Genomic DNA, 20,018 nt, shown 5'->3' on the forward strand with positions numbered 1-20,018 from the left:
TATATTGGAGTATCTTTAATCTATTATATTCAACATTGTTACCATTCAATATGAATCAAATGGATGCCTGCCAAGTGTAGGCAGGTAATGATATAAGGTTGTTGACCATTGATTAAATTTGGTAGTGAACTATTTTGTTAAACTGTATCCATTTTCTCCATTGGGAGAAATCACGTGTACAAGATTTGTACCAGACAGAGAGAGTGCATTTTGTGATGCCAAAAAATGGATCTCACTTGGCTACAATAACTCCCACTCAATTCAAACAGTAAATTTACATTAGTTTCAAAAAATGCTTTTCCATAATACTTTGTTGCACGTCAGGTATGTATTCAGTATTAGTAATATCATAATAGTGTAATACACAGTTTAATAATGGAATATTTTCGAAAATATTTGTTTTTCTAAAATTAGGAATGTATCTTTATCGTGTATTTTCATAATCCCCCAAAATAATTCTTTAATAAAAACATTTTTGTTGGGAAAGCAATAACTACATACCAAACAGACTTTCTATAATAGCATGTGTATTTATTATATCTGAATTTCAATCAATTACATTTCAGGGTTCTTGGTTAATATTTCACCTTGCTTAGGCTTGCTATCTGTATAGATAGTGACGTGATTTTGTTTTACTCACTCTGTCTGTCTGTCAGGTAAAAAGTGTGTACACGTTATTTCTCACACATCCAATCTCGGATCAAATTGAAATTTTGCACAATTATTTCTTGTACCTGACAAAACAAGAATTAACAACAACAAAAAATTTAAACCAATTAGTTAATTTAGTTTTGGTAATTAGTTATTTTGTCAGGTATCGAACAAAGGAAATAAATTGTACTTGAATGAGGTGGTGATATAAGATGATTAGTCCTCTTTATATTTTGTGTAGAGAATTAGGTCATTTAAAACTAACAATAAATAACTATAAAACTTTCTATTTCCATAAACACTTCGCTGACACAGTCAGTGGTTAGCTTGTTGGCATGAGGAGACTTAAGCCCTCGAATTCGAATTTAAGTCGCACAACTTTGTTTTTATCAAATGCATTTAAAAAGCGATCACGGTAACATTAACGAACCCCTCTTCTTTCTTGTTTCCCCCCAACTGCTCCAGACAAGTGACCCTATAATATTTACATAAGATTGTTACTAATTATTACATTTTTACTACCTTTACTATTTTAACTGTGAATAGATCTTGTTTTTAATGATTTAACTGTATGGAATTTAGCTCTTGCAAAGTTGCAATGGAGAGTAATCCTTGAAAGATTACCGACATGGCCTACATTGTGCCGATGTGCCAAAAACTCAAACTCAAAAGCTTAAAGTATGAAATTTCGCTAAACAAAACAATTTGTAAAAATATGCCTAATCAAACAGATTAAATACGTTTAGTCTAGAGATATAACAAATTTAAATTACGTTTAATATAAGCTTTGTTTAATTTAAAAGTTGGTTTTTTTTTACATTTTTATTTCGTTTTTTCCTATTTCCACTGGCTACCCAATCACTTCATCCACAACGGCTTGTAAAACAAACCATCTCAGCGTACAGATTTCTTGTGTTCATTCAGTAGAAACACTTTAGGCAGTAAACACAGCAGACGATATTAATCAGTGTTTTCTTTGCTCCGTTAAAAAAAAAAAGAGTTCACATTACTTGATGTTATTTTCAGTGGCGCAAAATTAGTTGTAATGGTTTTTAGATGGGTTGCTCTGCTGAGAAATACTGCATTCCGCGCAGTCAACAGGTCATGAGACAGTAAATAGATTGGTCTTTAAACTGAATGGTCTTTTTTTATATTGTTATTTTAAGTGCACTTAGCAGAATAAACAATGGAATTATTATTTTGTACTTTTGTATTTAAGATCAATATTCAAATAAATTAACTTAGATTACTCTACCCACGCTAAAAGGAATGATCATTTGGAGTTCTCTCCCTTAGTTTCACATCTACAGGGAATGCATAAACCACGCTCAGGCGTTTTTATTCCATTGTCGTCTTCCGTTATTGTAGGGATATCACCTTCACCTATCCCTTTAGTCTGTTGGACCGTTGGGGCACAACACTAGATTTGTCGACCGTCTTTCTCCATTTTACGGTCATGATCTCAATCGGTGTAACGAGGGCTAGTGTCGAGATTTAGAACTCGTTTGAACAGAATGCTGCCAACTCTAAGTATACTTCAATTCGGTGTAGACCTAATAAATCGATAAAGCTACACAGTTTTGCTTATGAAAAGTATATTGATAAAAGTTTCCAGTTATTCTAGAATATGTTTAGCTCATTTCACACTAACATTTGGCTGGCAAAAAGGAAGAACTCCTCAATACTATGAAGAGACGACATCTGGGCTGGTTTGGTCATATTGTAATATTGGTCATATTGGTCACTATCATAAGTCATTCTTCAAGGTAGGCCTACAGTGGAGGGAACACGAAGAAAAGGTCGTCCAAAGATAAGCCAGCTGGACAACGTAAAAGAATGGACCGGCCTCTCTCCTGATATCCTGCTAAGAACAGCTGCTGGCCAGGAAAAAATGGATTGATTTGGTTTCGCAAATAGTCAAAGCAGCCCAACGAAGAGAGACATGGGATAGATGAGATTCTCCAAAAGTATCTTGGGGGAAATCCTGACAACGTTTCTGTTGACGCCAAACGAGTGCAATAGTTCTGTGAAACTGAGATGTCCCTAAGATATTTTGATATTTAACAAGTCAAGAAGATTTTCACAATTAACTATGCAAAGTCCACAAAACTCTAATGGGTAACTGACTTTGTTTGAGGAAAGTAAATGCGGTTGGTCGTTGTGTTGGCCACATAACACCCAGCTCGTCAAGGCCGGCTTTAGGCTGTTACCGATTGCTAAAAATTGGGCCCCTCACCTGGCAGGGGCCCCGCAATTTACATTTAGAATATTGCTATTAGTCATGGCTCTTGTCATAGGCTTTTAAAGATGTAGGAGTTAAAGGATTAACATATTTAGTGTATCGTACGATTGACGTCACTAACGTTTGAGTTGCTTCCTTTGCATGTTGGATAATACATGTTAATATAATGACCTATTTAATAGTAATACAATAGTTGTTATTGTAAAACAAAATGTAGACGAGGGGCTTCGCAAGCTTCCATTAAATTGGAGATGGCAATTTGTAAGGCCGGCCCTGCAGCTCGTTAACCGTTGAGCGACGGTTGGCCAAATAAACTTTAACATCATCTGCCCCTATAGATTGCAAGGTCTGAAAGTGATTTTTTTTTTAGATACAAAGCCAAGGACGCTAAAATAAACGTCAATGCTGCCAACTAAATGAAAGCTTCAAACGTAAGACAATTTGATTCTGCTGTGCTAAAAAAGGGCACACACAAATATCACTTAATTATATTTTTTAAAAAAAACTAGCTTATCAACAGTTCCCTTATTCTGTACAAAAAAAAAAGCTAGCTGTTTATGGATTTGTTGCCATGGATTAAAATTTCCGATATTTTAAACATTTTTTTCTTTATATTTGTAAATTAGTCACTGTGCCTTCTCACAAACCGCTCTGGCTTTCCCACAGCACACGAAGCTCTTCAACATCAATTCTGACAGTTTGGGGGGGGGGGGGAAGTGTTTTGGATAGATCCACACTGAAAGCGAGCATAAATGAACAGTAGTAAAAGAAGGGTGAAATTGCAACGGCGCAAGGTGATTACATATACCCAAACTGCGACCGCAGCTGTGCATCAAGGATTGGATTCTTTAGTCACACAAGAAGCTGAAAATAATAGTGAAACATGAATCATTTTATCTTTTCCTTGTCCAATATTCGCAGCTTTTATATAATCAACGTTTTAGAATATGCGTCCTCTATTTTGGCACTCCTTAACTCAAGACAACATAAGGAAACAGATGCAAAATAGAGCAGTGAGATTTATCACTTATGAATATTCATTTCAGACTAGATTACTACTAAAAGTAAAATCATTAAAATCACGAATGTAAAACCTTTTATTTTTAGGTTCTTAGAAATGGCATAAAGTAGAAAGTTCAATAGGCCAGTGTTACTTGGTTTTACTTAATCTTTCTGACGTACATAAACTACAGACACAGAATTGTTGTTTTTATGTTTGTTTGTGTTCATAAATTTAAGGTTTATTTTCAGCTCAAGAAAATTCGAGCTAGTTTTATAAAATGTTGTTAACATCTCTTAACAATGAAAGCCCAACAAAATGAAAGTATCCAATATCCAAACGATGGCCAGTATTCCTTTACTAAACAGGGCAAAATTTATTTCATTTTTGTTAGCTTGCTTCTTAATGCGGACTTCGTCACAAAGGAAGGACCGATTTTATAGCTTGAATCAACAGTTTTCGTCCAGCAGGGGGTAACGGCCACGTCCGCGGATATGTCTGTATCCCAGAGTCCACTTCACTATTGTTCTCTTCCTGCCGCGGTGAATCCTGGGTCCTTATTCACGTGAAATCCGTAAGGCGGGCTAAATTAAGTTTTCTTCGTCATAACTCTCAAGTAGTGGGAGGTAGAATTCTAAACATTGAATGTAATGTGAGCTTAGCGATTTTTTTTTTCGTCTGCTTGTTGTCATCACGCCTTCTGGGAACGAGGACCCCCCCCCCCATCCCTTCCCTCACCCACACTTAAAATGCTAACCTACAATAATTTTTGCCAGAATTTTCTCCCTTTCATCTTCATTTCTTTTGGTCATCACGTGGTCAAGTGACCTCACTCAAATAAACAAATATTTGGTATAAAAATGCGACTTTCTCACTGGTATATACAATTAGAGTATTTAAGGGCCTGTTGCCAGTTAGCAATAAAATAGTGAGTGGAGAGTCCTTGTGAAATGTTACTCCTTTTAATTAAAGGAGCAGGTTTAATGAATAACTCTTTCAGTCAATTTCTTTAGCTTGATATTGTAAGTCATCTATTGAAGAGTTCCACTCAGACAACGAAGTTAAGGAGAAGTTATAAAATAGAAAGTGTAACATAAATAACAGCTAACCAATTTATTCTAGTTGTATCTATAGGACTAAATATAATAGACAGTTTAAAGAGGGAAGAGTATAAGATTTTTAAGCCACCATTTCGTTTTACTCAAACCTAAAGGTCCGAGGATCATTTTTAAAAATACTTTTGGCACTTTAAGGTAAGTGTTTTGGTGATATTTTCATTTATTTTAGGATATGTTTAATAACTAAACAGGGGAAAGGGTGGAAATGGAGAGATTGTGCATTAAAATATAGGCCTACATTTGATTTTTTAAATTTTTTCTTTAATTTTTTTTTAGGGCGGGAGTGGGGAGGGGAGGCTGTTCTGGAAATTAACATTAAATTATCCTATAAGTGGACTTTAATTAGTACTATAAAAGATCAATGTATTACATTGTTCTGGATCTAATTAAGTGGTTGACTATGCGTTATTTTGGTTTTAATTAATATCTTAGATGTCTGTTGTTGTTGGGTTTTTTTTTCAATTTATACAATTAGCTCACAGTTTCGTTATATTAACAAAAAAAATCAAAAAGTCAAAATACAGAATTTGAATAATTTATTTTGACATCACTATCCTACTGAGCTGACATTTCGCACATAAACCAGTATTAGGTGACAACACATTTCATTTAAAGTTTCAGAAAGATCAATTCATTAATGTTATAAAAGACTATAATTAATTCGTTTGTGTTATGTGGAAAAAAATTTTTTTTAATGCGGTCATTTTATTTTCAATTATTTAGATACTATTTATAGATCTGGGGCGCGGTGGTTGAGCGATAAAGCGCTTGGCTTCCGAACCGGGGGTTCCGGGCTCGAATCGTGCTGAAGATTGTGATTTTTAATTTCGGGATCTTTGGCGCCTCCGAGTTGGTGAAAAGTAAACGATGTTGGTTGTTTTAATGGCCACATGACACCCTCGTTAACCGTGGGCCACAGAAACAGATGCTGTCATCTGCCCTATGGGCTTCAAAGTCTGCATAGGGGACATTACTTTTTTATTATTCATAGATCTAGATTTATATATTTATGTTTGAACATTTGTTTTGGGTGGTTAGCTAAGTTGGTTAGAGCGTTGCTCTATTAACTCAAGTGTCGTATTCGAACACAACTCAGCAAATTCAATCATATGAACAAGACAATGAAAATGCAAGGAAAAGAATTTTTTAAAATATAATTGCTACAAAATTATGTCCTGTGAATGCTTAGTTTACTGTATTATTCTAACTGCTTGTTGAACTTTTCCAAGCATTTAATTGCGTCGCCCCTTTTTATATTTGAAATGACTCATTACGTCTATTCACTTTGAGCGATAAATGATTGCAGTAATAGCATCTCTGTCACTTGCTCCCCGGTCACTTAAGCCCTATCACTTCATACTTTAGCCTGCCGTTTTATTTCGTTTTATCTCGTCCCCGGTCATTTTAATATTTTTTCTAAGTCATTGTGCAATGGTGCCAGTTAAGGCTTTGGGTTGGAGCAATACTTTTATCCAATAACCTTATATTCTGTTCGATGATATTTCTAACCCTTCTCCTTACTAAATATAGTACGCTCATAATATCTACAAGAAATAAAGAGAACTAATAAACAATATGCTGGAGAAATACGAAATGGATGAGATATGAGCTGGAAAGTTGTTGTCATGGGTAGAGCAGACGTAGCTATGCAGAGAAATGTAACAAAAAAAAAGTATATAAATATCAAGCAAGATGTAAAAAACACTTTTTAAAAAAAAGCTTATCTAAGGGACACAAATCGGTCCTTACAGCTATATCAATAATGTAGACGTTATTTATCTTATTCGATATGAAACAAAATAACTAATTACCAATAATTGATTGATTAATTACTTTTTGTATTGATTCATATTTCGTCAAGTACAATACATCATCGTTCAAAGTTTAAAGTATCAAGTTGGTTAGAGAATGCGTGTGAAAGAAATAGCGTTAACAATTTATTTAAATGGACTAAACCCTACAGATTTAGCGATATATGTTGATACTGAAAGATTAATTCCCATGTTGATATCTACAAAATAATTAATTATAAGTAATTATTTGTTTTATTGATTCATGCCTTGTCTATACCCATGAATAATTGTGCAAAGTTTCAACTTAATCCGAAAATGCGTGTGGAAGAAATAACTTGTACACACAGAAAGACAGACAGACTGACAGAGTGACTTGATATAAGCTTTGTAAAAAGTAACAATCGAGATATATTGAAAAGGTGGATGATTTTTAAGTTAATTTGTTTGTATGTTATCTAGGACATAGAGCCCTAGACCATTCTATGCTGCACACACCGCATCAAAACATTATTCATCCTCTCGGCAAGTTACGATAAAATAAGAGGGGCGAGTGGGTTAGAAGACTTCCTTTGTATGCATTAGTATCAAAGGCCAAGATGAGATGAGAATCTGATAATAGATAAGATAAGGACGATTAGAAGAATCATGATCATAACATATCTTATTATGGTCACTTTCATTTTATATATTTTTATCACTATAAATATCACAGGGTTAATTTTAACTTTGAGATGACTTTCTATTTATTCCATTGAACGCTGGCTTCACACATCTAATAGAGAGTAGAATAAACCAGAAATGGACCGATTCTCATCCAAATCTCAAGATGATCGATGCCTATTACAAGCTGTCCCGACAAAACCAACATCTCAGAACCAGACACACCAGAATGAGACAACTTATGTTCCGGAAGCTAAAAATAGGGACTAGTGAGATCACCTTTTTGGAGCGTAGTCAGAGAATACCGACCTCGTCCTTCAAAGCTGCATACTCTGTTGAAAGGCCGCCCCAACCCACTATAGAATAAAAGCTATATGGAGAATTGCCAAATCTGGAAACCACAGATATAAAGACTACTCATCTGAACCCTTCAATATCTAAACGAGAACGAAGAAGAAGAACGCATCATCTGGAGCGAATACCTAATTGTTTTGTTTAAAACCCGTCACGACATGTAAATGGTACAGGACCATCTTCGGCACCCTATCTGTGTAAATATTTCTATCCATCTTTCTACGTATGTTTGCAAAGTATATATTTTGTTTATTGCTATTCTTTTTAGTTTTCAACACGCTGGTATAATTAGTCTACGTAGACTCTAATAGGCCTACTTGTTCATACATTATCTCATTCAAATTTCTTGGATAAAAAGATGGTATGACATAGGATTAATTGACCAGGGGATGAAGTGACGGAGACTAATTGAACCTTATTGGGATACAGGTAGATTGGTGAGGAGGGGGGACATAAGGATCGACGCCCCCCCCTCCCCAAAGTTCCGGACCGCCCTTGAACCAGGTTACATTTAGGCGCCATATCAAACGAGAATTTTAAAGCGATGTTGTTTAAATGTATTTTTTTTTCTCTTCCTCTAGACACTTCATTTCTGTGACCTTTTTGCTAAACTGCACTAAAGTCAAGACTTTACTATCAAGCCATGCTGTTTTTGAGAGCTCTGGCGATCTTAATTTTGTTTGTCGTAATTTGTTCAACATGCAACAGCGTCATACTCAGGCCTAGATGGTATCCATATTTTAAAAAAGAAGGTAAAGACTCGTAATAATCATTACAATGTTAATAAATGCATGTCGTAATCATAGAATTAGTGCTAAGAGTTCTAGTGTTATGCCTATTTTTGTTTATAATAGTTGTTAAAACGTAGACGGTAATTATTATGTCTATTTGATTTATCTGATTGTCTGAATTCGATGATCCACCGAGGTCAACAACGCGGAAATTGATCGTATGCTAACCCGGAAGTTGAGCTGGGATGTGTTCAAGGAGTGCCCATTGTTTACTTGAGTCTGTCGAGAGACACACTTGGACTACTAGGAAACCATACATAGTTTTCTTGATCACGAAGCCGCACTGCGACTTGTAGGAGTTAAGATTTAACTAACTGTGTAATGGTCACAGCTTCATCGGTCAGCTGTTGTTTGTTTTTTTAATTCGTAAATTAGCATTACTAAATAAAGGGGGAGAAAAACTGATTATTTATGGCACAAATGATGATGGTAGGCTATTGGATGGAAGGTGGTCATAAGTCTGATTTCTGCTTATTGTGGTCTAAAATCTTCACTGAGTGAAACTTTAAACTATAGGGCCTAATGGACCTCATTCACCAATCGTAAATAAACAACATTGAGCCACATGTTTCCCTATCTCTTCTATACAAATTGCGATCTAATTTTAATCAACAATGGTTATCACGTGACAGTTTTTAGCGGCCCCCGAAAGGGGAAAAGACGCTCTTAGTTTTGTGTGAAATGTCTGTCCGTCCGTCCCGTTTAGATCTCGTAAACTAGAAAAGATAGTGAAAAACGACATCTTAATATCTTGTGTTAGAGGCATCATGGGTAGTGCTTTTACTTTCAAGCATCCTGCCTTCTTCTCAGAAATTGACGTCAGCACGTTTCCTGTCAACTCTTGGCGTCTTGACGTTCCGCATGTTTCTCGCTGATTCTGTTTATCAATTCCAGCGTACAGCATTTCTTCGCTTGGCTTGCCCTTTGATTCGATGACAGGGTCAGAAATATCGTAGACAAAACGAACATGTACATACATGCAGAGTTCCTGTTCCCGTTTATAAAGGAAAAAAAAAACATCAGTTTCGGTGGAGTACCGAGTGATGGTAGAATTGTTGATCACAGCTTTCTGTCCACATGTGGATAAAACCAAACCTCTAAATGCAGACCGTAGTGAAAGCGCCTTGTAAGCCCCCGTTAAGGTATTTCTCCAATATTTAAATATTCGTTGGATAGTTCAGCTTACAAGCACTAAATTATTTTACCTTTTTTCATAATAACAGTTTTCGATCAATGGACTGCACTTCTTCCTCGTTCTCATTGTTATGTTGGAGCGTTCAGATGACTAGACCAATATATGAGATGAACTGTTGGAGCTTTCAGATGACTAGACCAATATATGAGATGAACTGCGCAGTAGTTTCCAAATCAGGGAGCTCTCCATATAGTTTTCTTTCTATTGGGGTGTTTTGGGGGCCAGTGTCGACTGCACTCTGAAGTTGCTTACAAATGTATGACCCACAATATACATGTGTAAGAAGAACCAAATGTGGAGTAATCGTTACAGACGTTTTGGCCCCTACAAAATGAACAATGTTAGGAAGCATGTAAATATTGCCCAGTTTGTGACAGTATTCACGAATGCTTCGAGTCCACAATAAAAAGAAATAGTTTCCTTGAAGATAGGCGTACGATTCTTTGTGCCATAGTTCGCGCGAAAAATATCGGAATTTGTCGATTTAGAATATAGCGAAAGTTTGCGCTACGGAAAGACCAGGTAGTTATATTTATAGCTTTCGACGGAGAGACTATTTAAATCATATCCTGCTTTAAAATTATATTTATTTACTCAAGAGAAGTGTTCCACCATAATCAAAAGCTTCTTTGAAAACCTGTCTACTGAATTGTGGCTGCATTTTGTACACAACATTGGGGCGATATTCCAGGCAGAAGTTCTCTTTATTGAGAGACATAGTGTCAGTGCTCTTGAAGTATTTTCTGCCATTGACGAATTAATGCATGGAAAGAAACATGAAAAGGTTCCTTCCCAAAGTGCTACGCATGCAACTCACTAATGTGGATGAAAAAATGAGGTAGCGACAATCGTAAACTTCTACGAAAATTGTGTCGAATGTTTCAGCGAGAGAAGCGTCCTATTCCACAGGTTAACGCTTTCAGTGGGATCGCACCGTAGGATAACATCTTGGGATAACGTTTCAGAAAGCCTGCCATTGTTTAAATTTTAAATTATTTTTTTGTGTTTAATAATAATAATAATAATAATAATCTTTATTATCCGTAAGGAAATTTGTCTTACAATTTGTGCATTACACTAAACAAAAAACATTATAACTATAAGAAACCAAAGTGTATATTCACACCAGACTCACTCATAATTTACATGTGACAAAGTTTATACCAGATTGTTCTTATTTAAAGATTTGATTGCCAGGGGAACAAAAGAGTGTTTGTGTCTGTTTGTCTTTGCTATCGGTGTCTTGTATCTCTTTTGTGATGGTAAAATCACATAATCCTGACACAAAGGGTGATTCTTTATCTCGAGGATCTTGTTAGCTTTTTTAGAGATGTTTGTCTCAAACAACTGCCCAAATGGGGTTTGTTTTTTGCCAATGATTTTGCCAGCATTGTTTATATATATATATATATATATATATATATATATATATATATATATATATATATATATATATATATATATATATATATATATATATATATATATATATATATATATATATATATATATATATATATATGTTTATATATATATATATATATGTTTATATATATATATATATATATATATATATATATATGTTTATATATATATATATATATATATAAACAAGTTTAAAGAAAAAATTATTTGCTTAGGTAACTGACATTGAAACAGAAAATATACAAGAAAATATGAAAGAGACTTTAAAAAAAAATAATTTTAATCTAATATTAAAATTAGTTATATCAATTAGTTTGGATCAGTCATGTAATTAAAATTTGTAATAGATCTAAACTAACAGTAATAAATCTGTGCGACTAAAAATATTTTTACCAATTTTTTTAGCGCAATCTCATGCTTTTAGCTTACTCAATATGCTATGATTCTATCGCTTGTTTGAACCAGTTGGGAAAAGGTCGGGGGGGGGGTATCTGTGTGACTGTTACTGTGATCGTTTTCTGAAAGTATTTGTAAAAAAAATGAAAGTATTAAATTGGAACTCGAGAGCTCAAGCATTCTAAGCCTCCTCTAACCAACACAAAAAAACACTGTGCCAGCGAATCGCTTATAAAAATAGAAGGCTTTATAGTTATTTATTTTTAGCATCAAATTTTAAAGCGGCGACCTACAATGTAGGCCTATACAACTTATACCCCACATCCGTCACGTACTATTTCTTTCCCTTGTTCGATACCAAAAAGAAAGTAATAATTAACAATAGTTAATTATTTAAAATTGAAAGTTTATAGTTACATATTGCTAATTTCAAACTTTAAAGCGTCGACCTACAAAGTATAAATGTGGCCAATTCAAGATACCACCACATAAGTTATTGACAGTTAAGTACAATTTTTTCTCTTGTTCGAGATACCAAAATAAAATAATTAATTACCAATAACTAATTGATTTTTTTTAACTGATTCTTGCGTTGTCAGGTAAAAGAAATAAATGTGCCAAATTTCAACTTAATCCGAGATTGGGTTTGGGAGAAATAACGTGTACACACTTTTTACCAGAAAGACAGAGAGACAGAGTTGAGATAAGCTTTGTAACAAAAAAAGAATGGTTTAGGCCAGTGGCGTCACTAGGTGGGTGCGGGGGGGGGTGAAAAAAAAGATTATTGACATAAACTAGAAAATAAAAAACCGAATGGAAAAACTGAATATCGGTAAAAACTAGAAGTTTAAAAAATTATTAAATCTCTTGATATATACCTAAATATACCTAGGCATATCTACTGTACTAAACTAAATCTATATATTTTATTTTAGGTCTTTTGCAATATTTTATTTTCTTTGGTACCAGTGTCCGAAACGTTACGTGATAACAAGAGAGATTCAAAGGCAGTCTTTTTTTTTTAAGAACAAAAATTGGTTGCATTTGCCTAGTTATTCTTTATTTTAGTATTTATTATGCGAAAATTTATTGCCGAATGTTAAGAAAAATTGAGTTATTAATTATTTGACATAGACATATATATATAGACTGGACGATAAAGTAAAAATTATTATGGGAAACATTTGGGAAAAGATAAGTTTGTATGAGTTATACAGCAATTATGAGCAGTGTAAAATTAAAAGTATTTATAGTTTGTTTTTTTTTCAGCCATAACCTATATAATTGATAGAACCCCTACTGTATTATTATATCTATAATCGTGCCTACCAAATCTATTAAATTTACATAATTAAAATAATTATAAATAGTTTTAAATACTAGATTTAGATCTAGTCTATATAAATACTATAGTAAAAAAATACTAGTTACTACTATACTATAAACTATAATTGTAATCTGTATAGTCTAGTCTATAGACACTATAGTTAGTATATAAAATAAATAGTCTAGGACTAGATTGTCACTAGATCTATAATCTATACTTATATTAGATCTAGTCTATAGTCTGCATGCATAGATGATAGACTGACTAGTTTAATAGTTAGTAGTAAAAAGTATGAAAAGTATTAGACCTAGTTATTACAAATATTAGTCATATTTGTTAGATTTAGAGATCTATCAACATTAAATTAGTGACAGTCACAGTTATTCTGACTTACTGAAACTGAAAGTTAATGTGTATAATATTCATTTTTTTTTCAACCTTTAGAATTTATCCTTGGCCTATCGTACTACGAACATTAGAGCACGTTCAGCTCATTTTCTTTGACTTTTTTTTACTAAAAACTAATTCTAACAATTTGAATCGATAAGACGACCGCCATACATTAATAAAGAAGCCATGTCAACAAACATAGATCCACATCACAAACCTATATATATTTGCCTATGTCTATGATTAAGAAACAAAGGCAAAATACTGGGAATATGGCAGTTTTGTACTTTTCAAAACTAAAGATCATAATTATATATTGGCTGAAATGTTAGTCCTAGAATTTATAGCTCAATTGCCGCCATTTTTTTTCACATAGATATAGTACATCAAACATATTTGACTTCCCCCAAATAAAAATAACTTCCTACTTCCAGTCTATATTTATTTATGTCTATGTTATTTGACGTCGTTTTATCGTGCAATTAGAACTCTTCTACGTTAGCAACAAGATCGATTCAAAAGGTTCTTTTAAAGAAAACATTTTAATAACTCTTCAACAACGTGATTCTAGAGTCTACCCCGTTTTTACGGCAGTACGAACCAATGTCTCCAAAACAACATACCATCCTACTATTGACGTTTTTTTGCGTCAACAGAACAGACGCCCTCTACAGATGAGTTTGATTTTAGGACAACAAGCTCATTAGAAACTGACATAAACTACTGCAGCTTTCCTCCATTGGGGGGGGGGGGGAGCGACGTTCTTTCATGAGGGAGCGACGTCCTAACCAATGGGGATGGGGTGAATCAATTCAAATTATTTTACACGGGTAAAATTTGTCTATTCATGGTAGTTATCAATCAAATTTGGAATATTCACCCAGTGAAATGGCATTATCAATGTTTAAAAAGTTAAAATATTGTACGCTAAAGACTTCGCATCATCTACTAATAAGGATATTTTTAAATAAATACCGTTTTTAGTGTGAGGCGTCTGCAAAAAAATATCGATTAAAACCTTTTTGATTAAGACGTTTCAAAACGTCTCTGCTGACGTGATTCTTACTGAATGATCCAAATTGAACATCTTCTTACTGAACACGAAGACGATCTTCAGAACTACGTCCGCTCTATGTTGCTCGTCTAGTATTGGACAAGGCTGCTTCCTTCTTCATTACACTTAGCTTGAGCATCTTTTTTTTATCTAGTACTAGAATCAAAATATAGATCTAGAATAGTTGCGGCAAACGTTTAATTTTTTTTTTTTTTTTTTTTTTAATAAATGCATATAAAATGCATTGTATTTTGGCAATAAAAATTACCCAGTTGGTAGTCAAGTAATTCAAATAATTTATTAAAGAATGACTCCAATAGTATTTATTTATTTAGATCTGTATTATATGATTTATAGGCCTACTAATTTTATATCAATTGTCCAAGAAAATCTAGCTCTAGATCTATTTGAGTTTAGATTAGGCTATAGTTGTGTTTTGTTTGTCATTTAATTTAATAATATATAATACCGAGATGAACTTTTTCTTTGTTTCTCACAAGACGCGTAGAGTCGTTTCGATAATACTAATCCTAAACTAATAGAAATGCGTTGCTTGGAGTGTCATAACCGTATTAGGCCTCCTATTATTTTTTTATTTCTTGCAATTTTGTATATCGTAACAAATACGCATTTAGCGGAACGTTAGACAGGTCTTCATCCAGATTTAGTGTAAATAACCCAAACACAGAAACACTGAAAGATTCTATTTTTGGAATTCAGATTCTAATTTTTGTAAAAAAAAAAAAGTGGCATTTTATAGGGTGATCGAAAAAAATAACTTTTGTGACGATCTCTAATTCAGCAAAATTTTATTTATTATATCAGATAGTCAGAAAATGAATGAATTTTTTTACACATCTAATCAAATAGAGCGTACGAAAGTTTTACACTCAATGCAGGTCGATCCAAGTGACTGACGGAGTAAATTTCTTCTTTGGCATCATCTTGGATTTCTCCACATTGCACCATGCGCGAAAAAAGATGCGCGACGGCACTTCGACTCTCTTTGCCTTAGTAAAAAACTCGAAGCTGGTGTTCCATTAGTATAGTTCCATGATTAGACTACTAAAGATTTATTCCTTAACCATCACTTATTATTTTAGTTTAGTGTAGGTTATAAAAGTAAATTGGTCAAAAGGAAGTAAAAATGGACCTCTTGGAGGTTCGCCTTAAAAATAAAAAAAAAATTAAAAAAAAAACAGTTTGACCTTTCCCTTTAGGTGGATGGGATAAACCGACAGACGAGGCATACACACTAAAAAATAAATAAATATACTTAAGAACATGGTACAATGAGGGAGACACAAATAGCACACAAGACCAAAGTACCTTCGGAATCCTGACATGCAACGCACGATACAAATAAAAAAATTGTAATACACACACACAACAACGCTTACTGCACACACAACACAACATACAACAAAGACAACACACACACAACACGACACACAAACACCACAACACAACCCACAACACAACAAAAGCACACACAACACAACAACACACACAACACAAACACACAACACAACACACACACAAAAATCAACACACACACAACACAAACACACCTAACAAACATAACACACACAACATAACACAAATACACACACACAACACAACAACACGACACCACAACACACACACATGACACAACAACACACACACAAAACAACAAACACAACACATACACACACAACACACAGAACACAAACAAAACACATTACACATACAACAGAACACACAACACATCACAACACAACAACAAAACACACAACACAACAAAAACGCACAACAACACACACACAACACAACTACACACACACACAACGCACAACACACACAACAACACAGACAACAAAACAACACACACACACAGTCAAATATACTACTTTCTGCTTTATAGTATAGATAGACTTTATAATATTTAATAATGATAGGCCTTTAGATCTTTCTGCTTTATAGTATAGATAAATATTGCTCTCATTATAGGAACGCCCCACCCCGTTATAGAAGGAAACGAAGGAAACTGCTTGGAGGGAGCTCTTCAACAGATCACATTGCTGGATGGACATGGAACCTGACAGTCCTATTGGTTATACAAAACAGTTTAAAATGAGGCTCTATACATAACATTATTTTTGAAAAGAAAAAGACTAAACGTTTAGCGGGCGGGGGCGCCAATGGTAAAAGTTTGAGAAACACTGCTCATTGGCCTCGAATGTCTTTGGCCCACCTCTTCTTCATTTCATTTTTATTTGACCTTCAATATTCGTACGGTACCGCTAGAACTTGTACAAGCTAGACTTAAACGTTGTTAAAGCCTCCGCGCGGTGTTGCTTCTTGACAATCTGTCTAGTGTAGATCTGACTGTAGGTAACGCTGAACTCAACACTTCAGTAACACCGGCGAAAGGCCGAAACAATCAAATAGGTAGTCGACGCTGATATGTTGTTCTACAAATATGTTTAATACTCAAAAGGGAATCGTCCGATGTCAATAATGTCGTACTCAAGTCTACTACTCTACAATAAGCGTCCTCCTTCTAGCGTCGTTTAGAGCGTTCTTCTTTTTAAAAGATCTGTCACGTCACTTGTCGCTAATTAAAACTTTACCCTATTCCCGAAACAAATAACTAATTCCTAACTACTTCCTAATCATGTCATAACAACTCCTCCCTGAAGCTCAGAAATGCTGAAAAAAAATGCTTGGCACTCGGGGCTTCGCCCCGGACATCGCTGGAGGATCTTAAACGCTCCCCGAGACAAATAGATGGCTAAGGTAGCGGCAACGTATATTTTTTGCTTTAGGTGGTAATCAGGTGGTAGGTGACACCGACCCTAGTGACGCCACTGGTTTAGGCTCATTGTAGAAGAAAATACGTATTCTTAAAGTTGGCCTAAAATTGTGTAAAAAGATAATAGATTTCATTATGTCAATAATGATTGTAGGCCTATTATTATCACCAACGTTTCATTATAGGGTGAAATCAGTTTCCCGCAAGTGGGTAAATTGATAACAAAATTACACCATGACATTTTAAACTGAAAGCGTCAGACAAATACTAATACAATGTGTGGGACAGAACCATCAGTTTCATTAAAATCACGAAGCTGTGAACATTGCACAATCACGCTGAGTGGCTGATTGAACTTACAGGCTGCCTGGTCGTGTGGTATCGCTTGGATTGTCATTTCGATGGTCCCGGGTTTGACCCTGCCCGCTTCCACTCCCCGCCCTTCATCGGAAGGTTTGGGCTATGACGTAGTACTCTTCTATTCTAAAAGAACATCCGGAATATGTAAAACAAAAGTATGTCAAACGATCAAATACCTTTTTTTTTTGTTGTCAGGTGACTCGAGCAGTTCGGGCCAGGTCCAGTTGACAGAAACCTCTGGAGCAAGACAAGCCAGAACAGTGAGGATGGAGCCATGTCAAGATACTCTGTATGACCAGAACTGCAATACATTTATTCTGATGGCTATCAGGCAGCTTCTCAATAGAGAAGACAATCAAAATTAAATGTCAAGTCTTGCCTTCTTGATAGTTTCTGGTCGCACTATACATCAATACATAGGCCCTAAAGGTAGATAGTTTCTAGTCGCAATAAACATCAGTACATAGGCCCTATAGGTAAATAGTTTCTAGTCGCAATAAACATCAATACATTGGGCCCTATAGGTAAATAGTTTCTAGTCGCAATACACATCAATACATAGGTCCTATAGGTAAATAGTTTCTAGTCGCAATACACATCAATACATAGGCCCTATAGGTAAATAGTTTCTTGTCGCACTATACATCAATACATAGGTCCTATATGTAGACAGTTTCTGATTGCACTATACATCAATACATAGGCCCTATTGTTAGAGAGTTTCTGGTCGCAATTAACATCAATACATAGGTCCTATATGTAGACAGTTTCTGATTGCACTATACATCAATACATAGGCCCTATTGTTAGAGAGTTTCTGGTCGCAATTAACATCAATACATAGGTCCTATATGTAGACAGTTTCTGATTGCACTATACATCAATATATAGGCCCTAAGGTAGATAGTTTCTTGTCGCAATATACACCAATACACAGGCCTATTTGTTAGAGAGTTTCTGGTCGCAATTAACATTAATACATTGGGCCCTATAGGTAAATAGTTTCTTGTCGCACTATACATCAATACATAGGCCCTATATGTAGACAGTTTCTGAATGCACTATACATCAATATATAGGCACTAATGTTAGAGAGTTTCTGGTCGCAATTAACAAATTAACATTGATACATTGGGCCCTATAGGTAGATAGATATTCAAACAAGTGAGTTGCAGATATTTCAGCTCTATTTGTATGTTCTTTGTTTTCAATCACTATTTCTTTGCTGCCGTCATCAAAATTTCTGCACATTATATACATTGGTGTTTCCCAAACCGTGTTCCATGAGGTCTGAATAGGTGTTTCAATAACTACTGGAATAATTAACTAGTAGGCTACCACATGAATTAATGTCTCTAAAGAAAAAAAAAAAAGCAAGTGTTCCGATAAATACTCAGAATGTATAAAGTGTTTCCGTTAGAGAGTTTGGTAAACACTGATCTACATAATCAAAGTTGTATATTCTCATATCTTCAGTGGTTATTATTGGACCTAACAAAAAATAGAATGAGTAACAACCATTACTAAGAAAATAATTGTGTACTTTTTGGTTGTCAGGAGAGTTACCTATTTCAAAGGTGCTGAGTTGAATGTATAATGTATCATTTGGATCAGAAATAAATCATGGGTATTCCATGACCACACTCAAATCTCTTTGCAGTTTGTCTTTCATTTCTTCTTGCGCGCTTCATATTTGTGAAGAAGTTTTTTGTGACTAGGTCAAGCTCCTTTAGTAATGCACTCAAACTATTGTTTAAGAGTAGCGTAGTTTATTTGCATGTATAACACTGCAAACGTCTAGGTTTATTTCGGGAATGTAAACTTGGGTTTTATCGGTGACAGTGCTGGGTAGATGACGATCAATACGCTGAGTTTGGAGACGGCCTAAATTGGGAGGGTGTGGGATCCTTTAATTGTCCCCATGACATCAGCCAGTGAGACCTTGACCTATTCTGCCTCATTTCTGCTATGTTTCAAAGGCTAGTTTAATTTGACAATTTCGACTAAAAAAATTTTCATGAAAGATTTTTTAAAAAGATTTTCTTAAAATATAACAAGTATATTTGTTGTTTAATTTTAAGTTTTTTGTGGTTTTTAATTTGAACATGGAATTTGGTAACATCCCATCTTAAATCCTACGTAAGCTACTTGAAACTGAATTCAGCCGAATAACTTGACTGCACATAATGAAATTGACTACACATAAAGAAATGTAAATGCACATAAGGAAATGTGAAACTACTTTTTATACATTCATTACATTATCTAATGAGATTTCATAACTTCTGTGGTGGAAGTCTGTATCTTTTTTGTATTTTTAAATTTTGGTAGCAGTTCGTAGTAATTATATTTTTAAAAGTTTGCTGTTTGGTGCATTAAATTCTCAAGTATTATTACATTTCTGTATGCATTGATATTAACACACGTGAAACTTTAGCCTCTACTGACGCAATGTAACAAAAAAG

The 20,018-nt window shown here is 34.5% G+C and overlaps 1 long non-coding RNA gene across 1 annotated transcript; it reads left to right on the forward strand.

The window, feature by feature from the left end:
* Nucleotides 1-4,752: 4,752 nt before the first annotated feature.
* LOC106070230 (uncharacterized) lies at nt 4,753-19,202 on the forward strand. The gene is made up of 3 exons (XR_001218230.2): nt 4,753-5,146; nt 8,400-8,570; nt 17,749-19,202. It is a non-coding gene; the product is annotated as an uncharacterized LOC106070230 (long non-coding RNA).
* The last annotated feature ends 816 nt before the right edge of the window (nt 19,203-20,018 follow it).

The sequence above is a fragment of the Biomphalaria glabrata genome, chromosome 10 (assembly GCF_947242115.1).
Source record: "Biomphalaria glabrata chromosome 10, xgBioGlab47.1, whole genome shotgun sequence".
NCBI lineage: Eukaryota > Metazoa > Mollusca > Gastropoda > Planorbidae > Biomphalaria > Biomphalaria glabrata.